This window comes from Poeciliopsis prolifica, unplaced genomic scaffold, assembly GCF_027474105.1.
Source record: "Poeciliopsis prolifica strain line A6 unplaced genomic scaffold, Auburn_PproV2 SCAFFOLD017, whole genome shotgun sequence".
NCBI lineage: Eukaryota > Metazoa > Chordata > Actinopteri > Cyprinodontiformes > Poeciliidae > Poeciliopsis > Poeciliopsis prolifica.
In genome coordinates this window covers 5,024,340-5,048,739 of record NW_026562392.1, presented here as the reverse complement: position 1 = coordinate 5,048,739, position 24,400 = coordinate 5,024,340, and the positions used below count along the sequence as shown (strand labels likewise).

At 39.9% G+C, this 24,400-nt stretch overlaps 1 long non-coding RNA gene across 1 annotated transcript in view; it reads right to left on the bottom strand.

Annotated features, from left to right (window-relative positions):
* LOC129367753 (uncharacterized) overlaps positions 1-24,400 on the bottom strand; it is a 64,033-nt gene that overhangs the window by 20,012 nt on the left and 19,621 nt on the right. Inside the window, exon 2 of the long non-coding RNA XR_008606735.1 lies at positions 11,707-11,876. This is a non-coding gene — a long non-coding RNA (uncharacterized LOC129367753). The remainder of the gene's footprint in view (positions 1-11,706; positions 11,877-24,400) is intronic.

The following is a 24,400-nucleotide window of genomic DNA, read 5'->3' as shown; positions in this document are numbered from 1 at the left end:
GGCACTTATGAATGAAAGTCAGTTCCACCGATTCGCCTCAGACGTCACCCAAACAGTAAACAGAGTCCCAGTATACTGTAAATGCAGCTGTGCAGGGAAAGCCTCAAAGGTTTCTTACAGACAGCCAAAAGCACAGCAGAGGATGCACGGTTAGGCTATGAAACAAATACTGAGTTTTGGGCGACTTAATGCAACAATGGAAGTAAAGTGGATCGTCAGCATTTCCAAATGTTTCATAATAAAATTGCCCTTTTTCTGAGAACACGTGTCTAAAATATTATAAAATAAATGCATGCCTGGTATTCACGAAGCTTTCATGAGTGTTAAGAAGAAAAATAATTTAGAAAGAAAGTGTTATTGAAGAATTAGTGGCCCAGTCAAAGTCCAGACCTAAATGTTCTCTTTGCTTCACTGAGAACCTGCTCTTCAAGTAGCTAAAGCAGAAAGTTCATTGAGGCTACTTTCTTGTACACATTGTTTAAAACTGACATGAATTTAGCTTGCATTTTGTTGTGCTAAATATTTTTTCTTGGATTTTTGTCCAGCAACATTTTCTCAGTAATGTCAGTTGATCCTTGCGTGCATTTACCGTCACTGAAACTAAGTACAATTTATTTCAGTTGATTATTACTTTCATTTTTCTTACATAAAAAAAAAAAACAATATGAGTATTTACGTTGTGTGAAATACATAATTTTTTTTTAACAGAAGAGCTTCTAGTAAGAATCCGTCATGGCGGCTCGGCCAAACGCAACGCGTGACGCGTCACAGGAGAATTTTGCCGGAAAAAACTTTCCACACTCGCCGTAATTAGCATTTTTCCATCAAGAGTCAAGTGTCTGCAGAAACCGGAGATAACAAAAAGGACAAGAAATTGATTAGCATTGAGTGTATAAATGGTTCCATGACAAGGGCTGTTAAGTTTGAAATTAACATGTAAACAGTTGGAAAGTCTCCACCGACCCCCCACCACCTCCACCCAGCCCTCCATTCCCTTTTTTCCCCCTCACCCCTAGTTCCCTTTAACGTCTTGATAAATATACATAAAGCTTCTCACAAAGGCCGCCTTGTTCCTTTAAATGGGCCACTTTTTAATGGAGACATATATTTGCGGGATTATATCAGCATTCAGTTGCAAATTCTGAGTGTAATACTGCAGTTGGAGCAGAGTATGAATAAGAGTATCATTTGAATGCGAGGGGAACACCTGGTGCTGAGGGGCTCGGCTGCAAGGGGGCGAGGGAGGGGGTTTCGAGCGGACCTAGAGACGGTGCCAAGTCTTCACTTGTTCTCAGTCTTTCTATTCAAAGTCTTCCAGCCTTAGCTTCTACTATGGCGGAGCACACTGTACCTAAAACTTCGTTGGGATCGCCCTCAATTAGCCATCGGGAGTCAGAGATAACGGACAAAATTGTAGATTTATACGAACCGGAGACTTCAAAAGTTTCTCCGCAGATTTGTTTTTGTGCCAGGTAGTCGTTTTAAACGTGTGGGGACATAAAAAAAAAAACTTTTACTCAAGTCTCTTAACTCCTTGTTGTGGATGAAGCTGAAAAGCATCGTCAGAATGAAGTAATCCAACACTACCGAGTCAAGAAAACCAGAAAAAAACCCTGAGTTTTCTCTTCTTTATTTCCATCGGCTGCATGAGAACGAACAGAAAGTGGAGGGTTTGGTGTGTGCGTGTGTGTGTGTGTGTGTGTGTGTGTGTGTGTGTGTGTGTGTGTGTCCAGTACAGGGAACTAGTAGTACTATTCGGAGGAGAGAGGAAGGGGTCCGGGGTCTATTCGTATGCACCTCGCATCCACTCGACACACAATCAGCCCTGTATTGCGTTTTGCAAATTTATACCCAGGATGTTGGTTTAGAGTGTTTCCCTGAAAAAAAAAGAAGAAAAAAAAGAGTAAGAGAGGGAGAGAGAAAGAAGGCAGGAGAGGATTTTTTTCCCCAACTAAGTGTCTGCTTTCATGAGCAAGAGTGATTGAGGCACACAAACAAACCTTTGTTTCCCAGCTCACAGATGCAAAGCTCTGCGCGCTCTGATTTACGCCCCTCCCCGCAACTTATTTGCACTTTCCCCCCCCCCCACCCCTAATAGTTTGAAACTAAGACGGTATGAAAGAATGAGGTTATTGAAAGGCAAGTGTCAGGAAAATAAAACTTTATTACCGTCAGCCATAACCTTCATACTTTATGGATCCATTTGTCTGTCTTGCTTACAATATTTGTACAGGGCAATGTTTGGCATGCCAAACTGTAGTGAAGACCAGGAAGTCTGCAGGGAGAAAAACTTAGCAGTCGTTTGCTCTTTTTTCGGGATAATACATTCAGTGTTTAAATTAAACGACCGCATCTGAAGCGATTTCGACCCGCAATCTCTATAAATTTCTACAGTAGTGCGAACTTTGTTGTATTGAGCTTTCATTCAGTGAACACGAAGTAATGCAAATATATCAAATGGACAAAAATAAATACATTTAAGAATGTTTGTAAGTGAAAACGAAAATGGTGTGGCACATATTTTTACCCCCCGTCATGTTTGTTGATTACTGTTTTTTTTACAGAAAGAATCGTCTCTTCTTTTTTCTTACATGAAGGGGGGCGCAACTTACTTTTTTTCTACTTCTTTTTTTTTTTAAAGGGGAGATTGAAAGATTTACGACCTGGACAAACTTTGAATATTTTTAAGGATAAACGGCTACAAAACTTTCCCTGACAGCTGCGTCGCGCACACGGTTTTTCCATCTGATACTTAATCTTTTGTTTTATTGTCTTTTTTTTTTTTTTTTACACCCCACTTTTAGTATTTCTGGGTGGAGAAAAGAGAACCAGAGAACCTGCAGCTGCGTTCAGTTAATTATATTATATGACTATAGGTTCATCTGCTAATGAGCCCAAACAGAGTCGGGTTTTCATTACAAAGGAACATGTCGGTGTTTAGAAGTGACCACAGTTACAAATGAAGCAGTCAAAATTTCAAACTTGTTTTTTTTTTCTTTGTTTTCTTCTTCTTTTATTTTTGCTTACAATGAAAATGTGAAAATATTTGACTTACAGAAGCTGTTTTGGGAACTCTACTGTCAAATACAGTTTCTACGATTATTATTAAGAGAGGAGAATGAAGCAGCTGCTGGGCGACAGCATAATCGGCATGTTACTGTATTAAATGCATCACGATCCATATACTTTTCGACATTTCTGAAAGAAAATGTCACAAATTAATGATGATCACATCAGGTTGAAGCTGTGGACGAAGTGTTCATGTACCATAATTTTAATTTCAAAATTTAAAAGTAGTTTTTAAAAGAAAACTCATAGACACACTAAAGCTGCAAGTATTTTGTGTCGTGTCTCAACCAGCTGAGCATATCTAGAGCTGAATAATTTGACACAATTTTCTTTTTTTTTTTTAAATTATAAAAATGTTCTTGCTCAGTCAGAGCAAGAATATTTTTTTTGAGTGAAATTTAACTGATTCATTTTGCTTTAATCTTATGTTAAAGAGACAGTGTTATAAAAAAACCAGCCTTGCATCATGCTTTAATGTTCATTCTTCATCAAAAAGGTACCTGAAGCACGCTTCACGTCTGACTGCGCCACTCAGCCCCTTCAAACTAGCAGCAGCAAATGGCAAACACCCAGTGGACCTGCACATCTGCGGAGTTCATTATATGAACCGTTTCTCCTTAATGTTTGCAAACATTAACAGAGGAATGTTGATGTGATGACGTGATAGAGGCGGATTGACGGGAAGAGCAGGACTTCCTTAAAGTGACAGAGTCCCAATTTCAGGGCAGTTAAGCTGTGAAGTCAAATTTCTTTTAACATATTTGACATTTAGAGTTCAGTAGAGCTGAAAGTGACATAATTTCTTGATTGTGCTATAAATTGATACTATGTGGCTAAAATATATATAATACTTCCCCTTTAAAAACATAAAATTCAATCTATATGCTAATTAAATCTCCTATGTGCTTTAATCCAAATCATTGCCACTGTTTTTGAGAATGCTAATCTCATCCCTAATCTGAAGAAGTTTTCTTCTAGGATTGTTTGTACTTTGCTACATCCGCCTTTCTGTCAAACCTGGACTGCTTCCCGATCCTTCCTGTAGTAAAGAAGCCCACAGCATCATAACTCCACCACCAGGTTTCACTGTGGGGACGGTGTGGAGAGGGTAACGTGTATTTGGCACAAAAAGTTCCCTTTTTGTTCTCATCTGACTAAAACACGCCATTTTGCTTTAATAGTAAGGAAAAAAAAGACGGTACTAATCAGACAAACGCAAACAATTTCAAGGCTGTGAATACTTTGGGTTATTTTTAAATAGTGCTTCATATTTGAATCTGTTACATTACACTAAGGTGCCATGTTTGCAGCAGTCTGAACATACTGAAGTCTTCAGTCCGGTGACAGCTTGTTTATGTCAGTCCCGATTAATAATTAGTTAAATGATGTTAGCGTTTGACATGTGCCCTGGACAAATGGGGGCAGGAAAATGTGCACTCAGCGCTTCTTGCATAAATCTACTGTTTCGGCTGAAGTTGAAGGCGTCGGGGTTGGGGTGTGTGTGTCTGTGTGTTTTTGGGGGGCTAGGGGAAAGGGGTAAAAAAAAAAAAAAGAAAAAGAAAAGAGAGGTGGGGGAATTATGGGACTCAGATGTGTGTGATTGGCGGTTCCCTGGGCTCCCGGGGTTGCAGAGTTCAGAGAAAAGCCGATTACCGCTCTCCCTCAGGTCAACCCTTCATAAATAAACACGGGGAGAGCCCGAGGCGCCGTGTTTTAGTATGATTAGCATATCATACAGCCTATCGACATGGTACTTATCATATTACAGCACGGCCGTGTCCTCCGAGCGCACCGAGGGTTACTTGCACGGGGGGATGCTGAGCATACATCTCTGTTCATTAGGAGGTTCCTCCAGGGAGAGAATAAATCATATCAGCACGTGGTTATGGCAGCCCAGGCGTTTGACTCAGTCATACGGCGGTTAACCAGAGCCTTCAATAATCCAGAGAGGAACTGACAGCTCGCTTTGCGACAAGGAGGAGACGAGGAGACAAGTGGTTATGATGGGGGATTCGCCGATGGGAGAGGATTATGAGGAGGCATAGCTGTGGCAACAAATTTGTACGACACCCTGAACTCGTCTTTTCATCTTAGATTTACATCCTAAGATGGCTCATTGTGGATCACAGGATCACATTTAAGACCAATTAAAGACACAATGAGTTTGTTCAATGCGACTAAGTTTCCATTGGCCATGTATCTGCAACATTTGATATTCAGAAAATAAACTTGCTTCATGTTAAACACGCTGATTTAAAACAAACAAAAAACAAAAAGAATTTGCCTCCAGGAAGAAATGTTTCCTCATTTTTTTGTTGTTGTTTTTTTGTTGTTTTGGCTGTATTAAAATGTTTTTTGTTTGTTTGTTGTTTTGTTTTTTAAACTGCAGTGGTAGCACTGTCTTGAATCACACGTGTCACATGATCAACAACCGGATGTCACTGCCGGTTGTTGCGAGGAAGAACGGTGGTTTGAGCCGGCAAACCACCAAACTAATTTGCAAAGGCGGAGAAACAAACTCAATCTATTGCCGTAAGAGGAAAAATGTCTTGAGTTCGAAATTTGAAATTGCATTGTCAGACCGTTATGACAAAGATTCAACTATATGACCTTCCCTAGCTTTGTTGCTCCTGGAAGTCTGCCAGGCTGCAATGTTTCTACGCACTTATGTAAAAATCATATGCTAAAAAGGAAACTGTAATGAAAAAATAGAAGAAAGGCTCATGGACTCTGGTGCGGTGAACAGGAAAAATAACGTTTGCATGGTCGATGAGATTACTCCAGAGGGATTTATGACCACGTCTTAAAACCTCATGGACTGGTAAGAAGTTGCCCCAACTCTCAGACACGCTATAAGATTTCAATTTAGGCAAGCCTTTTTTTTTTTTTTTTCTTTTTTTTTCCTAGGCTACACAAGCTCAACTCACAGACCAGGGGCCACAATTAGCAGCTAGCCATTCTGACCAGGGAGACAGAGTAAATGACATCCATACTTAAGCCTTCCTGAGCCCGAGGAGCTGTGGCACAGAGCAGTCTCAGAGCTCTCCTTTCCCCCAGTCAAGCATGGCCTCTTTAGGTGGTCCACACACTAGTTAATATATTCTGACTGGTATTAGAATACCCCACCGGAGATCAAGCTCCCAGGGGCTTGGGGGTGACCAGGTGGCTGCATATACAGTGAGAAAGGGGAAGTAGGAAAGCAAAAACTGGGATATTGGAAGGGTTTTCTTGATTTGGCTTCGAGGCGGCTGCATAAATCTGGGATCACTCTGGACGCCACATCATCTGAGTAATCACACCCACCACTGGCATGGATCTTATGCCAAAAACACCCATGACCAGAAGTCGTTTTCAATTTTCTACAGTCTACAGTGCTTCACGGACGTACGCGCGGCCTTTGAACTGCTTTGAACTGCGGCCGGTGTCTCGCCACAAACTCTTTCTTGTATTTCTGGACGTTTTCAAATCAATGCATGGCTGTGAATTTGTTGGTGAAAAATAAAACAGCAAAAGAAAAAGAGATATGTTGCTGCAAGATCACTTTGCAACAAAAAAAAGAGAGAGAGAGAGAGAGAGAGAGAGAGCAGGATGTAAAACTTCAAATGGTGTAGAGCAGAAAAAGGGGGGAAAAAAGTTTAAACATCGATGACAAAAAAAGTGAGCTTTGACGCTCTTTTTTTCCTTAGCAAATATTAACTACTTCTCTTCCATGTTGTGACTGCAAAGAATCGTAGGAAATGCAGCTTTTGACTGGTAATATCTCTTGAATAAATCTGTGGATTACAAAATATCACATAAGCTGCTCTTAATAAAACTAATATTTATGTCACAAAGTAAAATTAGGTCGCAGTAAAGTTACAACCGGATGGGTGGTGTTCATTTGCTTTCATCCCCTCTGAGTCTTTAAATGAAGTTGCAATTACAGCTTTAAGTGTGTTGGGGTATGTCTCTTCTTGCTCTGCATGCAGAGATTGATACATGTATTTTATTTTATTTTATCATCCCTTTTTGCAAAATAGTTCAAGCTGAGTCAGACTGGATGCAAAGTGTGTGTTAGAATCACTTTTTTTTTTTTTGAGTTGTGCCTCAGATTCTTAATTGGATTTAGGTCTGAACTTTGATTGGGTCATTCGAGCACATGAACGTTCTTTGATCTAAACCATTAATTTGCAGCTTTGGCTACGTTACGTTTAAGGTCTTTGTCCTGCTGGAGGATGAACCACTTAAGTTCAAGTGACACTTTTTAGACTTTTTTTTGCAAAGAGGGGGTTAAAAACCACATTACTTTCCTTCTACAAGAAATCAAAACCTCTTATTCTGCCTTTTCATGCGCCGTTATGTGCATTCCAAAGTGATACCATCCCCTCTCGTGCCCACCTCCCGTCTCCCCTCCCTCTGCCTTCCATGCAAATTAGAACTTCACACACGTTGCAGCAAGCTGCTGGGCGCTCTGTGATTTCACACGACCAATTAAGGCCCTCTTGGCAGTTGTGTGAACAGTTTCATTAGAGGAGATAATATTGCAAAGTGAAATGATAAGCAATCATTATGATTAATGCATGGACATTATGTTGTTCGTTAATGAGGTGTAAATGATCTCATTATTTTTTGAAAGAGTACAGATTAGATTAAAGTGGAGTGGACAGCGCTTCTCAGTGTTCAGACAAGTTAGTGTTAATTAGGCCCAATCTCCAGGAGCAAATGAGCCGCAACCCTTTGGTAAACAATTAGGCTTCCATAGCCGCAGGCTGGACGGACAAGGATAGGCAAGCGGATGGATAGATGCTCTAAGATATGAATGTTGAGAGAGCGTCAAGATCTAAATCAGATTTATTGTCGGATGTCAACAAAGAAGGGGGTGATGGATCAAAACACTACAGCAAATATTTAAGGCAAGAATTGACTATTTCTTAATGTTAGTTTATCATTTCCAGAATGTAGGGTTTCATTTTTGTCTATTGTCCTTAAAAATTTTAAAATTAGGGCATTAGCACATACAGTCGTTATAAATGACAGTTTTATAATTGAATTCTCCTGGAGGCGGTGGTGATACTTGAATGAGTCCATCTGCCGCACCGACAACCAATGAAAATGCAGGACGTTATGCGGCGGAGGTCAATTGCAGTCAATCTCCACATAAAACGAGACGGTCTTCCAGGAAACTTGCTAAGAGATTCGTGTGACGATATAATTTTGTCTGGTGCTTGTGCATCCCCTACGCCCATGCCGCTCTGGGCAAGTGCCTCAACGAACAACCTGAAAAACCACCAATGGTTGGCGGTAAACACAAATCGCAGAATGGGGGATTTTTTTTTTTCCTTTGTGTGTTAGACAATACCGCTCGTTTGTTGACCAATTACCCAAAATGCAACACGAACAATTAAAATCAAAACATGGGTAATTTTCTTCACCGCCTACTTTACTAATAATCGATTTCATCAGACATCTGACAGCAACTCAAAATGGCTAATTCTGCAACACCAACAAGTCAAATTCTGGCCATCATAAGAGTTAAAAGGGATCAAATCTAGAATGGCTTCATAATAGGATATACAATAAAATTAATTTCTGAATGAGAACTGGTTACTTCTCTCTAGTATTTGCCCAAATACTATGAACTGACATGGAGAGGAAACGTGCCGGGGAACAGTATGGTTGGGAATGGAAGAACGAAGGCAGGAAATGGCGACACGCGGACGCCGAAGGGGGGAACGGAGTGGGGCGAATTAACCTGAAGCTACTGTGGGATTACTTTTTTTTTTCTAGACAGTGGAAACTGGGCAGACATGTAGACATTGTGAAATATTTTGGTTAAGTATGTGGGCTGCAGTTTTGGAGATTTCTAAAGCTGCATTCAAGGTAAAAAGAAAAAAAAAAAGCTCACTTTTCAATTTTTACTTTACTTGTGACAACAAATCAGGGGAAATACAAACAGAACTTTTGTTTCATGAGGCTATTATTCGCTCAATTAATGTCACTCCAACTGTGTTTTCTGCGTCTCTAACAATTCATTTATTATGTTTTAGTAGAAAGTAAGAAAAAAAATCAAAACAATACACAAAGAAACTGAAACAAAGGATTTAGTTGCGGTGCTTAGTCTTAGGTCCAAATTCATTAATTCGAACACAATTGGGGATTTTTGTTGCGTTTGAATAAATTCAGATGTTATTCTTTTTCATTATTAAAAACACAATGGCAACACGACACTTTGTCTAAAGTGGAAAATAGGAAGTTTATAAAGCAACAAATATCAAAAATCCCATTTACCTTCCCGTTAAATCCCTTCACAAAACCATATGATGAGTGGAGCTCCTATAACTCGCGTCAACACACGACTGGCCCATCCGCAGTGGGAAATGTCCGCCGCCGAGCCGCATTGATTTTGTTTTTTTTCCCCCACTCTCACATCTTGTCTTTTCTGAACAGATATTCTCGGATTATGACAAGAAAAGCGATGCTGTAATCCTCCGCCGCCACAGGAGTTATGTTTCAGAGACGCAAGGCCCTTATCAGTGATTGATAACGCCTAAATCAAAAACATATACGAGCATTAGGAGAGTCAATATTTTGCCGGCGACTGAAGGTGACCCCCGGTTCCTGTGTTTGCAGTTTGCGCGCGGAGGGCTTTGATGGTAAATTTGTAAGGGTGGTTATGTGGGGAGGCTATTATGGATTTGCTATCTTGGCCTGAAGTGTTTGGAGCTGATTATGTGATTAAATCAATAATAATTTCTGTTTGGGCTCCTTTGCTCCTCTGCTTCATCTTCTTTTTCCTGTGTAGTTGAGTGGAACGGTGGGCGGGGAGCAGCGCACACAAGTAGAAATGCAGCGCACAGAATGCTCACACACACACAGACACACACGCACACACACGCATGCACGTGAGCTGCCATATGCTGCGAAAAGACAGAACAACTGCGTCCCAGATGGCACAGTGGGCATGTTGGTGGGTCCAGAAATTTTGAGAGAAGAAACATTTTTAACACTTGGAAACACTTAATTGAAGGAGCGATTAAAAATCTATAGTCTTCATACCCCGTAAACCTTTACACATTGTTCTCATATTCCAACCACAAACTTCTACGTGTTTCACTAGGTTTTTTTTTTTTGAAAGAGCAACAAAGTAGAACTTTTTTTTTGTAAAAGGTAGAGCTCTCTCATCAGCATTAAAGCTAAATTTCTCTGGAGTCATGTGACAACCAGCTTAGTACGTCAAGAGGCCTAAATGTTTGTCCATTTTTTCTTTACAAAACAGTTTGAACTCTGTCAGACTGGATGGAAACCCTTTGCAAATGTCATATTTCAGAGAACTTCATTGGTTCTTAGCAACTACGTTTTAGACTCCTATTCAAACCAGAAAAGGAATTAGACCAGAGGATACTTACTTATACTCATCTACAACCCTGAATAGGAGTATCTAGTTTATTTACTTGGCCTCTTTCCTTTGGTTTGTTATTTTGTTTGCATTTCCTTTCCACTCCTGTAAAGCACTTTGAATTGCCTTGTTGCTGAAAATGTGCTATATAAATAAAATTATCTTTACTTCTCAACCAAGTTTAGCCCTGGACTTTGACTGGGCCATTCTGACATTCGAATGAGCTTTGATTTAATCACTTTGTTGTAACTCTTTGTAGGTTTGGGCCTGTTCTCATGGAACTCGTCCCGTTGTCCCTTCAGAAAAAAAAATAAAGAATTAAATCATTCCCACAGCATGACGGTGCCGCCACCATGTTTCACCGTGTGTGTGGATTGTTCGGAGTGTTTTGCTTTTTTTTGGGTCTGCCTGTTTAGTTGTTTAACATTGCCTAGGCTATTTTTTTAATTTTTAATTTTAAGATGATGAATTTGAAGAAAGCATTGCTTCATAACTTTGCTTAAAATTTCTCCACAACCTTTTGTTCATCTACACCTCTAGTCCTCTATCAAGCATTCACAAGACAGATTCGTACTTGTATTAAAAAAAAATCTACTATTAAAACTACACTGCATCGCTGTTGCTCTGAGAATATTCTTTAAAATACTTTTGCTGGTTTATAAGCACCAAAACGCCTTAAAGACCAACCTTCTGGACGAATCACATCTCGTGGTTTTAAAACCAAACATGGAGAAGCAACATGTTCAGTCTGGAACAAACTTACAAAAAACTGCGAAACAGCTGAAACACTGAGTTCCTTTAAATCAAGGCTAAAAGCCCACCTGTTCAGAATTGATTTTGAGTCATAATAACTGGATCATTAATCAATATATCTGATGTGTATGAGCTTGATGATTTTGACAAAATTCAGTGTTTTGTTTCTTTATTCATAATTGGCTACTGTGTTACGTTTTTATGACGTAGAAACACGTCGAACTGCCTTGATACTTGACTCAACTTGAAATTTTAGTTATTTAGACGGTTTAAAAAAAAAAAAAGTGACACCAAATTCATGGCTCATGTTTTTGCATGAAAAAACCACTGCAGAAAAGTTCAAGGGGTATGAATATTAATACTCCTCCCCTGCCTGTAACACTGTGGCTGTGAATCCATGCAAATCGGTTCTACAAACTGGAGATGACGATAAAGAAAAGAGGAGAAGTTCAGTCGGAATTTCAAAAATAAAACATCAAAACACCTCAGCGTCAGAAATGTGACCTTACCCGGTGATCCAGAACGTCAGCCATGCGACGCCCCGACACCTCCGCTGTTTCCGTCTCCGTTGCTTCTTCGTTTGCACCTCACATGCCCCGGCTTGGCGACTCGTGCCAGCCACTCCTTAACAACCACAAGTCGCTCCACTGTTTGCCCCGTGCCAGGTTTGTTGTTATGTCTAGACGACAGGAAATGCAACATTACATTTGTTTACAACCAGCAGGAACTAGAACAAGAAGCCGTTACGTGATTAAAGAGCGCTACCCAGAGAGTGTAAGTGTGTGTGTGTGTGTGGGGGGGGGCTTCAACCTCCATGGGTTTGGCAACGACCAAACCAAACGGGTTTCAGGGCCCGAACCAGAGCCAGACACTGCCGTGATCCGTAAGGTGAAAAATTAATGTTTCGAGGAAAAGTTACTTATGAGTCATTGAGCGGTAGCACCAAAACGTGCGATTTCTTTCCATGTTTCTTGTATTTTTTTTTATTTTTTATCTGCTTTATTGAACCTTGTCTTGCTGTGAGCATGCAAATTTTAATAATGGGCACTTGTTGTGGCTCTGGCTGCATATGTGTGTGGTTTTGTGTGGCTAAGTTAACTTTCAATCCCTCAACACCCTCTTAAATCTATATCCAATAAAAATCAGCACCGGCTTGAAAAACAAAACCCAGGGAAACATCTGTAAAACATCGATTTCGCAGATTGCGAACCGACTGCATGGCTAATGAGAAAAGAAATCATTTTTGATTAATTAACCTAAAATTGGAGGATCTAAGCTGCCACTGGGGAGATGACAAGTGCTGCAGGCCTGAGAACGCAGAGCGGAGGCGGCAGGGGAGGCGGGGTGGAGGGTCGGTACAGTGGAGCTGCTTTTCCAGCCCCTCGTCACTACAGTGAGGGGGAAGGAGGCATGGCTCCCATTACTGGGCCAAATTTACCAAGAGCCTCTCTGTGGTGATCAAATAAGAGTCAAATATTTTCCACTTGATGATGATTGTGCGCATTTTATTCATGAGGGGAAACATGTCGGTTAGCTTTAGCCTGCCTGGAATTTACTGCTTTTTACAGTATTTTAGTCAAGTTAGCTTAGGAACGGCTTCACACAGACCACACCGGCAAGCTCCAGCCTTTCCAGTCCTGCGGTCGCTGTGCAGCGGGGACGTGTTTGTGGGGTTTCTTTTTTTTCTTTGCACTTGGAGAACGCACGCCTGACGTTTTCCCGAAACAGAGGACGTTCAATTGTTCGGAAAACTCGAATGGGACCGGTGCCACTTCGGGATACGATCACAAACAGTCTGGACCGAAAAGCGTGATTGTTATAAAATTAGGCGCGTCTGGGCGGGTTCAGCGTGATCTGGTGTGTCCCTTGGATAATTCAGCACCCTGTCAACAGTTGCCATCGGATCCACTTTATTCAATTTTTAAACTTCCTGTAATTCTGAATGTTGATTTGTGATTCACGAGGAAGAAGACATTCGTCTACAGAAAACTGGCCACAACTTCTAGAGAAAAAAAGAAACATTTCAAATATAGCGATAAATTAATTAACTAAATATGACAATTTTTGGGATGGGTTTAAATATCCCAAAGATACAATAAATTTTAGACCATAAAAATCTGGCCAGTTTTCAAAAAATATACTTTAAATATGTGCAAATTTTTTTGTTGTTTGTTTTTTGTTTTGTTTTTTGTCAAATTGTCTTTGATTGTTGGGAAGGGAAGTGTTGGGACTTTAAGTCTAATTCTGCTTTCAGAAAACAAAGAACTCAATAAGCCCTATTTGTTTTAAACATTCAGCTTTTTCTTATTTTTTGGGCATTTAATAATAAAACATTTTGTTACATTGTCAACCTGAGGAATTGCAGTTTGACGTCTAACAGGGATTTTAGAATCAATGAATTGAATCTAAATGAATTTTGCAAATGCCCCTGAAAAATTAAATAGTAATTTTTTTTTTTACAGGAACCAAAATGTCAAAGCATTCCAGACTTTGCTTAAAAATAAAATAAAACAATAAAACAGATTTGCAACATTTTGTCAAAATTTTCTGAAGTAGTTGAAGAATTGAAGACCTTGGTTAAATTGAGGCAATTAGCATGTTTTCCTCATGAAAATTCAATCCTGGAGCAATTCTCCTGAAGTAGCTTTTATCCATTTAATTGTTACGTTCCGGTTTGTTTCCTGCATTTTGCTCTTCTGACTGCTCTCTAGCCAAACGTTCACCCAACTTTCGCTTTCAGAAAATCAGATATGTATTTCTTGCAGATTTTTTTCTGATCGACCCAGTCGACTGGCTTACAATGCAGTCGAAGATCCGTCGATTTAATTTATTTTACTGCTATTCCGACAATCACAACATATCCACACATCCACCTTTCCCATTTCGAAGAGGGACAAAGTGCAGCAGGAAACTGAAAGTCAATAAAAAAAATTTTTTTTAAAGTAAACTTCATAGACATTACGGGTAAAGGGTGAAATAAAAAAATGTTTCACTTAAATTCATTTCTAGGATTTATTCGGAGGGTCGCAAAATGTTTTTACTTCTCATTTGTGCGATGATGTGAAACCCTTTAAGAAGGCTCTTTGTAGACTTGCGTTACCATACTAAAGCATTTTATGACGTTTGTCTATTGATGAAAAATATTTCCTGTTCAAACCAGTGCCTTAAGCACTGCTACTAAACCACAAAAATGTTCTATTCCCGCCGTTCCCTCTATTTAAACTCAGTTCAGTCAGATGACAGTGAAAGTTTTCACACTGCTGCTGCTCTGGCTGACATGAGGTCACTACACCTTTAATGTGCTTCGAAGTCTATTTTTTAGGGGGGGGGAATATTTCCAGTTGTGACAAACGCTTTTAATTTCCTTGGCACGGAAACTAAAAGGCTGCCACTCATCGAGGCTCTGTTTCAAAGACGAAGAAAAACAGTAAAATAAAAATGTAAAATGTTCTAGACAAGGAGATTTACATCAAGCAGGTGATTATTTTATTTCCAAAAAAGGACGATTGAAATTGTAATGCTTGACATTTCCAATTATTTGTTTGTGCCTTGGTAGGAATAATTGTTGCTTTTTATTTTTTTTTTACTTCCAATTCATTTCAGTCAAGTTTCACATTTTTCACTTATAATTTATTTATTTATTTTTTTCATATGCTCTCGTCCTCAAGGTTATGACACCGTGAGAATCTCATGCCAGCCCATGCTTGGCGAGCAAACACAATGAGAGCTGAAGGTCAGCCTCCAGAAACTTTCTCATATCAGAGCTGATGAGTAAAGGGATCGCTTCAAGAATCATTCCTGAAAATTTCTCTCGTTTAGTCTGAGATGTTTTATTTTTATTTTTCTTTTTTTTTTTTAAAACAACAAAAACAGAGTGAAGAGCTGAGACAGAATCATATACAGACTGGTCCCATAATAGAAGCTGAGCCGTCCCCACAACACAGCTGCTTCTCTGAGGTCAGTCAGGAACGCACAGAGTTTATTTGTCCGACTGTTTTATTTGTTTTCTAATACAGCAGATTTGACAGATCTACGTGAAAAGAACGGCGACCTGCAAAGAGTGTGGGAAATCCTCCGTCAAAGAAATCACGCTTTCCCCTTCCGCCTTTTAATTCCATTAGTTTTTCATAATTCATTAGCGTCCCGGGCTGTTTGGGCCCCGACGCCTTCACTTCACCGTTCTTCCCCCTTGAACGACGTATAATGGTTGTACCCTAGCAGCTCAGCGGGGGAGCTGCAGTAACAGCCTCCCAGCCCCTCTGATGGCCAGACAGTAGGCCATTGTAAAGCTGAATCGCCATGGATTTATAGCCGCGGTCCTTGGCTTCCCAGAATGCAATGTCACTCTGTCACCATGTCATCAATCTGCAGTCTCTGACCAAAGACAAAGGGGGAAAAAAATTGCAGCTTAAAACCGGTGGCGGTGGAGGGGGTGAAGGAGGTTTGGGGGGGTGAAACTTATTTATGCATGATCTAATTTTTATCAGCTGCCCTGTCTGTCATGGGTAAAATGTGTGGGTGTGAAACACACAACCCTGAGTCGCACATGCTCACCGAGATGGTGGTTACGCAATAAGATAAAGTTATAAAAAGCATCTTTAGACTGTGATTTTTTTTTTCATTCTTGAACTCTGAAAGTATACAAAAACCTGCTGCATGGCAGACCTGGTCCACACATCTCCGTTCATCAAGAAGGAGGAAGACAGTTGATAAAAGAATTATTGTATTTTTATCATAATGCATGAAGCCGTAAAGTAACTCCGTCAACATGGAGTACTGGAAGCTCCTCAAGTCTTTTTTTTTTTTTTTTCCCATGATCGGCGCACAGAGGCTGATTTATCAGCTTCATAAAGGAGAGGTTCTGTGTCTTTTTTAAATGAGCGGGGGAAATCTAAATCCTCATGATTAATATGCTCTTGAACCCTCTCATAGCCATGGCAACCAGGGAGGATTCCAGGCCCGGGACATAAAAGTGGCGTTTTTCTGTTGGGTTTTTTTTGTTTTGTTTTGTTTTTTGTTTCATCCCCAAGTCTCACAAATGTGTTCCTAAAGCACAGAATGTTTTAACATTGTTCTGCTCAAGATGATGCTAATGACTTAGTGTTATAACACTTTTTACAAGATTTCTGCTTTCCAGGTCTGCTCTCCTCTTGCCGTGGTTCATTACTCTTTTTTTTTTTTTTTAAACATGTGTCAACAAGATTCGCAACAGGTCGTATGTCTTCTTAAAGTCCAATCATTTCACCCACACAGACAAAACCTTTTACAAAGTTGGACAAAAATGACTCCTGGTTATTATCACTAGTCATAAAGGACAAAATCACAGGGGAAAAAAAAGGAATGCTCATCACCGTTATTGTTATGTAAATGTTTAAATACCAAATTAGAATGCTGAAATGGTCGAGGGTTAACACTGATCTACATTTGATCAGTCTATATGTTGCAGATTTTATGCTTCTCTTAATGGTTCCAGTGACAAATTCTGGTTTGATGACTCTCTGTTCACTTTAGAAATACAAGGTTCAGATTTCACCTCTCTATTTTAGGGTAATATCTGCACAACTGAGTCCAGATTTTCTGAAAATGCAAACGTTCCATATGGTTTTAGAGGCAAACTTTGGTTATCCTTTGTTCCGGAAGCGTCAGCAGTTTGGTTCCTGCTGTTTCAACTCAATGTCGTCTGCCAAGCTTAATCACTAACTAACCCCTTTCAAATTGCCAACCTGGAACATGAAACAACAAACCTCCATTTGTCGCTAATTTCACCATTCACACTGTGCAAGTTGATCTAGAGATGTGTGCTTTCAGAGCACACATTCAGAGCACATGTTGAAGGTTTATGACCTTCAACATGCACCTGCACATACCACGTATGGCCTAATACAGCAAGAGCTCTTTGCCATAGTCCTCATGCAGGCTGCCAAGATGGATTCAGTGGTTGAATACAAGCAAAGCTGTTGTTATTACGCTCCAGATTCTGCCAATCAAAACACAATTTAAATTGGACACAAGAAGACCACAGGCAGCGGCTATTTTTCAGATCTCATTCTCATTACAGCATTTTTGGATACCCTCACACATGTCTCAGAGGTATTAGCGTATATTGGTGGGTCAACTTCAACCCCCCAATTGTGACTGATGGGTAGACCTACGAATGTGGACATTTGAAGGTCTCCGAATGGATGAACTGAAAGGGGCTTTTGTTGATGAAATCCTTCATGCAGTAAGATGACAACTTAAAACTTCTGCCTTTCTGTAAGCAACAAACCTAAAACGTTGATGTGAGGGACAAGCAGTCGCCTTAATATCCAGCTTCAAAGCCCTTCAAGAAGAAGACTTCAGTTTGACAAATAAATGTGATTTATTAATATTCCAAGGTCTCAGGAAATAAATTCTCATTACACCCCTGGTGTACACGAATAAAACACTCCATAAAATATGGGATGCATTTTCCTTCTTTTAAGTGAAGATGCACAAATAGCTGTGATATGTGGATGTAAAAAAATAAAATAAAAAAATAGTAGAGAGAGACCGGGGTTTGGTGGGGGGCGGACTCACCCACTGTGACAGAAGTTTGCCGTCGACGCCTTGAACCCGTCAAGTAGCCAATGTGAGACTCCTTTAATTTATGGCGTCAATAACGCTGCAGTGGAAACACAGTTAGCATGATAGATGGAGACATTTTGGGTTGACTTTTCTCCAAAGTGCCAATTGTTGAAAGTAAGATAAATAAAAACTGCCATTATCTAAATCACCTCACAATGCCTCTGCTGCTGCTGCATGCTGACGCTGTTCACTGTCTTTTCTGCTTATAAGGAATCAACGTTTACTTTCAGGTGTTCGCCCTTTTATTGTTTTGTTTTGTTCAAGATTGCAATGTTACAAAGCGTTAACTAGTCGGGGAAGACGGCATAGAAAAAACTAAAAATATTTTCTATACGTCTTCACATCTGACCGGGCCGCAGTAGTTTGAAGTTTGATTTACCTTCATTACTGCTAAGGGGCTTGATTGTTGTCTTGGACAAAAGGTCTTAACGGGAGGCCACAAAGTTCAATTAAATGGAGAGAAGAGAGGTGAGCATTGATTTGAAAGACAGTATTTCAAACTGCACCCCAGAGCACAGGGCATGGCTCTCACACTGATGGCACTAATTCTTTAGGGAAATTTGTGTTAGTTGGTGTCTAGACGTTTTATTACTCAAGGAAAACAAAATGCTCCTCCTCTGCTTCCATGCCTCAGTTAAAGACTTCTGGGCAGCGAAAGTTCAACATAAGAGGCATCCATCCATCACATTTAACGGTGAAGTGATGAACAGTCAGCTTCCTGATCCACGTTCTGTTCATCTTTTGAACTCATTGGAGAATGGAGGTATCTTAAGTCGCTAAACTCTGCACTGGGTTATAGAACAGAAAGATCTCGAATAGAGAAGAACAAATAACTTGCTAGATATCAAACGTTCCAGTTGTTGTGGATAAATGGGCAGATATATTTACTGACAAAACTTTGTACAATTAAAATAAGCAAAAATGCCCAAAAGGAGATTTGAAACTTAGGACTTCCAATGTTGAATGACACACCAGTGATGGCTGTCCCACTGTGGTAAGTGAGCCACACATTCGAGTTACCCGAGCAAGATGTAGTACACTACATCCAGGTACTGTCATGTAAAGTGACATTAGAAAATAGTACTCTTTGTTAGCTTCCCGTCTGCTTAGCAGACAGCATAGCATATCCCATAGGTAAACTTTTTATATCCAGCTAAAATATACCTTGATTCTGGTTGAAAGCTTTAGGGAGCAGGGTGGTTACCATTTTTGCTTAGTCATACTTTTTATCAGAGATAGCTATGGAGAAATTATTTTGTTCTGCTGCCTTGAGAAATATTCCAACTTTTTGTTTGTAAAGGGTCCTGCACTGCTTAGCTTTGTCCTTTAAAATAGTTCTTGGTTGAAGATGTGGCAGCCATACTGGCTTATACAGTCCATTCAGAAGTTTTCCCATGAGTGATGGTGCGGTCCATGAAAACCATACAGTGGGGCGACAACACAAATATGCTCCAGTGGTGGAGGGCTACTTTTAGCAACATGGCAGGAAACAGCCATGTAATAAAAAGAAAACAAAAGAAATAGATAATCAGAGTGGCTTCTACCAATAGTAATTTAAAGAAATTTCAAAAGCAGACATGAACATGTTCAGGTGGAGTAAGATGAAATATGTACCTTGGGTAGAACAGTGTACCCCAAAAGAAAAATTCTACAACTTTGAAAGCATTTAGCAAAAATGAAGTGGAAAATTAACTGCAACAAGAATAAGTTCTGATTAAACTTTTTACTGTAAAGTATTTTTCAACAGGAAAAAGTTTACACTTTCTGAGTATCTCCTTTTCTCCGCTGCTATCCCCAGCAGCTCCCATTTCCATCAACAACAAAACACACTACGTTTACATGCACTTTCCAGTTCTATTTGTAAGTTGAGTTATGACCGGCTTTTTGGAAAAAAGAAAACAGGTTTGAACTTTGAAGAACCAGCACCTGACTGCATCTCTTTATCATTTCTTTCGAGCATAATGCCGGCGGTAGACTTCAAACGAGTCAACGCACACATCCAAACACACACGCAAGTAGATTAGCGGGGCTCCTGCGAGTGTGTGTCACATTTTAGTGGAAAATTACAGCTCTTTCAACAATTCCTCAGTCGGAATCCCATTCCAAAGTGGATTTTATCTGCAAATCACAATTATTTTGTTCATGCTTGGTTTTAATGGGCACCCCCACTGCGCAGAAGGAGACACTTCTCTATTCATAAATGTATTACTGCTGGGGAATCATTAACTTATTGTTAGCGGCGCGACTGATGGCTTATTGGCATAACAACAGTCAGCCAGCAGTTCTTGTCTTTGAGCCGAGCGTCAATATCACTGAAAACAATGTCATTTAGCCCATTTTCACCACTCCCCTTTTGTGTTTGAGCTTAGTGAAAGTGACCGGAAAGGAAAGCGGGGAGAAAAAAAACAAAAAAACATGAAAAGATAAGTGTATGCTGCGTTCCAGAGAAGACTGAAGACTTTATTTTTGTCCCCTTTCCGATGAGACACAGGAAAAACAAAAGCCCCAGATGCCACCCTAAGCACTAGAGAGAAGGGTGTGAAATGATGATGAAAGGCAGAAATCTGTGTTTGCTGCAAATGATAAAGTGCTTCTGCTCATGCCAACTTAAGAGAATAGTGATAAAAGCCCAAACAGTGGCAGAAAAAAAAGAGGCAGAGAGAGAGAGGGAGAGAGAGAGAACATGGACCATAAATTGCAATGTGTGAATTATCTTTAAAGGGAAGCTCCGTCTGGATATTTATGGCCGCAAAAAAAGAGTCATAGAGTCTGACAGTTTGCACAGATGGTGGCCATCCTCGGTCAACATTCAAATAAAAAAACAGAACGAGCATCTCCCTCTGTGCCCTCTCCCAGTGAAAGCGGGCTCGGATGAAAAGACGGGGTGGGGGATCGGGGGGTGTAAAAGTGTTTAAGTAGGCAGAAGTTGTAAAAGAAAGTCGAATCTCTATTCACTGAACGGGCAATCCTTTCTGCCTTGTTGAACTTTATTAAATTGTGTCGTTCTTTCCTTCCTGTCTGGCTTCTTTTGTCAGCCTCTCCTCATTCTCGAGCTCAGATGTTTTGATTTTGTCCTCCTCTTTAGGAAATGCGGCAGATGTTCACCGTGAGCCAATTCAAATTAGGTCAAAGAAAATCAAATCCTACAGAAGCGCACATAAAATACGATTTTATTGTATCTGAAACTATCAAATGTATTAATCCTGAGAGACTAAATTGCTTTTGAATGTTTTCAAAGAACTGTATTTAAGGAGCACAGCTAGCAGGCTAATTGTTAGTACTTTATTTCCAGTGAGAAGCCAGGAGAGGGTTGATAACAGAGAGCGTTGGCAATCAGTGTATGATAAGTTGGCAAATTATGAACGCAAAATTGTAAATAAATACATAGCGATTTATAAGATTTATAAACAGCTGCTTTGAAAGGTTGAACTATCCTGATGTGTCTGTCGCGGTTATAAATGAGTCCTCCAAAAGTTCATTGTTTGGGTAATGATCAGTCTTTGTTTCGTCTTTGCTTTCTTTGCCTTCCCGTTTAATTCTCCATTGAATGTCTTTACATAATCTTTACTGATGATCTCCTCTTCCTCAGCAGGAGGAAGAGGAGCTGTGAATCGAGCAGCTGTGATGCCGCTCCGAATAATGTTCTTAATATTTTCTGGTGTTTGTGACAAAAAAAAAAAAACTGTCAAACCTTGTAGTATCTATGCTGTGCCACCAGGTGCCAGGGACGTCGGACGTGCGTTTGCGTTATCGCAACCCAGTGACTTAGCCAGCAAGCTAAAGGAAACATGCACAGTAAAAAAAATAAAATAAAATAAAATAAAATAAAATAAAAATTCCAGTGTATCCCTCTGGTTTAATGTAAAATCAGGAATGTAAATAAATAGTTTGTTCCTTAAACTTTGCTCTTCTGCTTTCCCAGTTGGAACTCTGGTTCTGGCTTGTTTTCCAGTCTCTTTTTTTATTACCTGGAAACTCAGGAAATACAGCTTCCTTTTATAAACACCAGATCGCACAATGAAAAATATTGACATTTCAAAAATAACCCTGAGCATGGCTTAAGCAGCGTCAGGTCAAATATCCTCCAAAGCATCGACGGCTCAAGTTTTATTATTAAAGTTTTTTGAATTGACCAAGACTTTTCTGGTATTTTTTAAATACATTTTTCAAGAACACAACTTTATCCAACAGAAGGCGACACAAGGCCATTTTATCTGTATGGCACCTTTTCAGCAACAAGATAGATCAAAGTACTTTGAAAGTCATTTGAAAAAAAAACAATGTTAAGCTTATTGAAGTTGTTCACTGTTCAAAATTCAAAGTCACCTGACTTAAACCCATATGTAGATGTATCTGAAGACAGAAGCACAAAATATACACATCAACTCAGAAAGACACGAGCATAAAATAAGAAATAAAAAAAAACTCAGAGCTAAATGCCAATGACAAATCAAACATTCCCACATAAACTTTCTACGAGAAATAAATCTGACCTTCCCCAAATGTAACTTAGCGTTTGCTGGGGTTTGTTTTAGTAGACGACTACAGATGCAATGAAGTGGTTCCAGTAACAGTCTGTTCTACTAAATGAAAAAACAAAACATAATCATATTAGCAGAAGAGCTATATGCCCAGCATGTTTTAAGAAGACAAAGACTGAACTTCAACCATGTGCAACTTTCTGATTCTATTATTTTATTTTATTTTACAGTGTGCCACTATTGAGTATCTGCCTCTACTTCCAACTTCAGCCTGAAAATTAATTCCTGAAATTCTAAAATTGGCTTTTAGCAGTGATCACTATCTGACTGCCCATTTCAAAACTTTCTTTCCTGGTCAGAAAGTTTTTTTGAAATCCCAAAACAATATCATCTATCATCTATAATACTCCGGCAATGAAGAAACAATGTAACAACATTGTGCACTCATATTTGAAAAAAGGGTGGAAAAAAATTCAAAATCTATTCGTACTTTAGACAGTTTTTTTTTTTAGAACTAAATCATTGATCCAGTGATCAAACATTTTACACTGTGCCACTCATTTTAAGAAGCTGTTTGAAGTTTCGGCATTTCAGAGTGAAACAAGTTGCTGAAAAATGAGCTAAACACTGAAACTTTTCTCCTTGTTGCCTAGGATTTACAGAGGTACCATACACCCACGAGAGCTTGGTATTACCTATATATCACTGCCACCAGCTCTGCATTTCCTCTTTTCTTTCTCTCTGAGAGACAACCTTTTTCTCCAACTATGTCTATAGCCTTCCCATTCATTAAAGCGGCTATGAAAGCCCAGCTAATGGATATGAAAGTCAGATCAATCTGGCCAGGAAAGGGAAGATTAGCGTGGCGTGAGTCACCATATTCCTCCATCTTGACAACCATGTCATGTCTCGCAGCCTCTCCAGAGAGCTCGGCGATTGATGCTTTATCTTTCATCAGCTCAGCTTTAATCTGACGGTTCCCATCTTTCATAACCATATCCGCCAATAAAAATAAATAAATAAATCGTCCTTCCTCCCCTCCACCTGTGGCGATTGCTTTTACAGGACGCCACCACGAAGAAACGGCAAAAAAAAAACAAAGACTAAAGAGAGGATCGATTGATCAAATTCTGAAAGAGGACATGAAGATGAAACTGAAGAAAAGCATGTTCTGTGAAACAAGAGGTGATGGCGAAGAGACTTTCTGGCAACGGGTGGCACTCTCTCCTGAAGTCAGCCAAACAAACAAACAAACAATCGGGTGGGGTTGGTGGGGGGGCGGGGTGGCGAGACAGAGTGCAATCACTGACCTTTGTTCAAAGAAGCCATCTAATCTGTTTCCACTTTACTTAATTAGAAAAAACAGAGGGATTTTTAATGTGGCCAGTGTTAATGGGAAACAGCTCACAGGTGCTAATTAAATAGAGAAGAAAAAGTGATCTCTTCTGTATCTTTGAGGCCGTCAATCTATTTGCTCTCCCTCTGTGAACAACTTCTGCCTGGGAAGTCGAGCGCGCAGTCAGACGCCCGGATGTCCCAGCTTTTCCGCGTTCCTACTGTAAACGTATTAACATTTGTTCCACAACTACGGGGTAAGATAACAGCATCTGGGTCTGTTCTTTGTAAAATATGGCAATACAGTAATGTATGCTTTTTTTTTTTTGTCCCCCTCTTTCTTTCTCTCTCTCTCCTCTGCGGCTGTTGGCTTTCCCCCACTGAAGGCTCTTGAGTCCCCACGCAGATGCTGATTAACTACCGCTTTACAGGATCAACTGAGGAAACATGTGTGCCCTTGAGGTGGCTAATACATTCATTTCCTCTTTGACTTCCACTGTTAAAAGAAGACAGTACAGCTGCTCTGGCATAACTAGTTTTCCCGTACGGCATAGTAAGCGTTAGGCGGGATGATGAGAGAAGGCCAACGTCAGCTGAAAGAAAATCTGACATTTCACAGAAACTTAAGAACGTAGGCCAATTTAGGAAACAAAATGGGAACATGTTTGAAGAAGCGGACCTCTAGTAAGTGATCTAAAGTTGATTTCGTAACCCCAAAGCATCTCACAGTGTCTTGTTTTTGCGTACGATTGTTTAATGTCGCATTCTGAGACGTTTTACA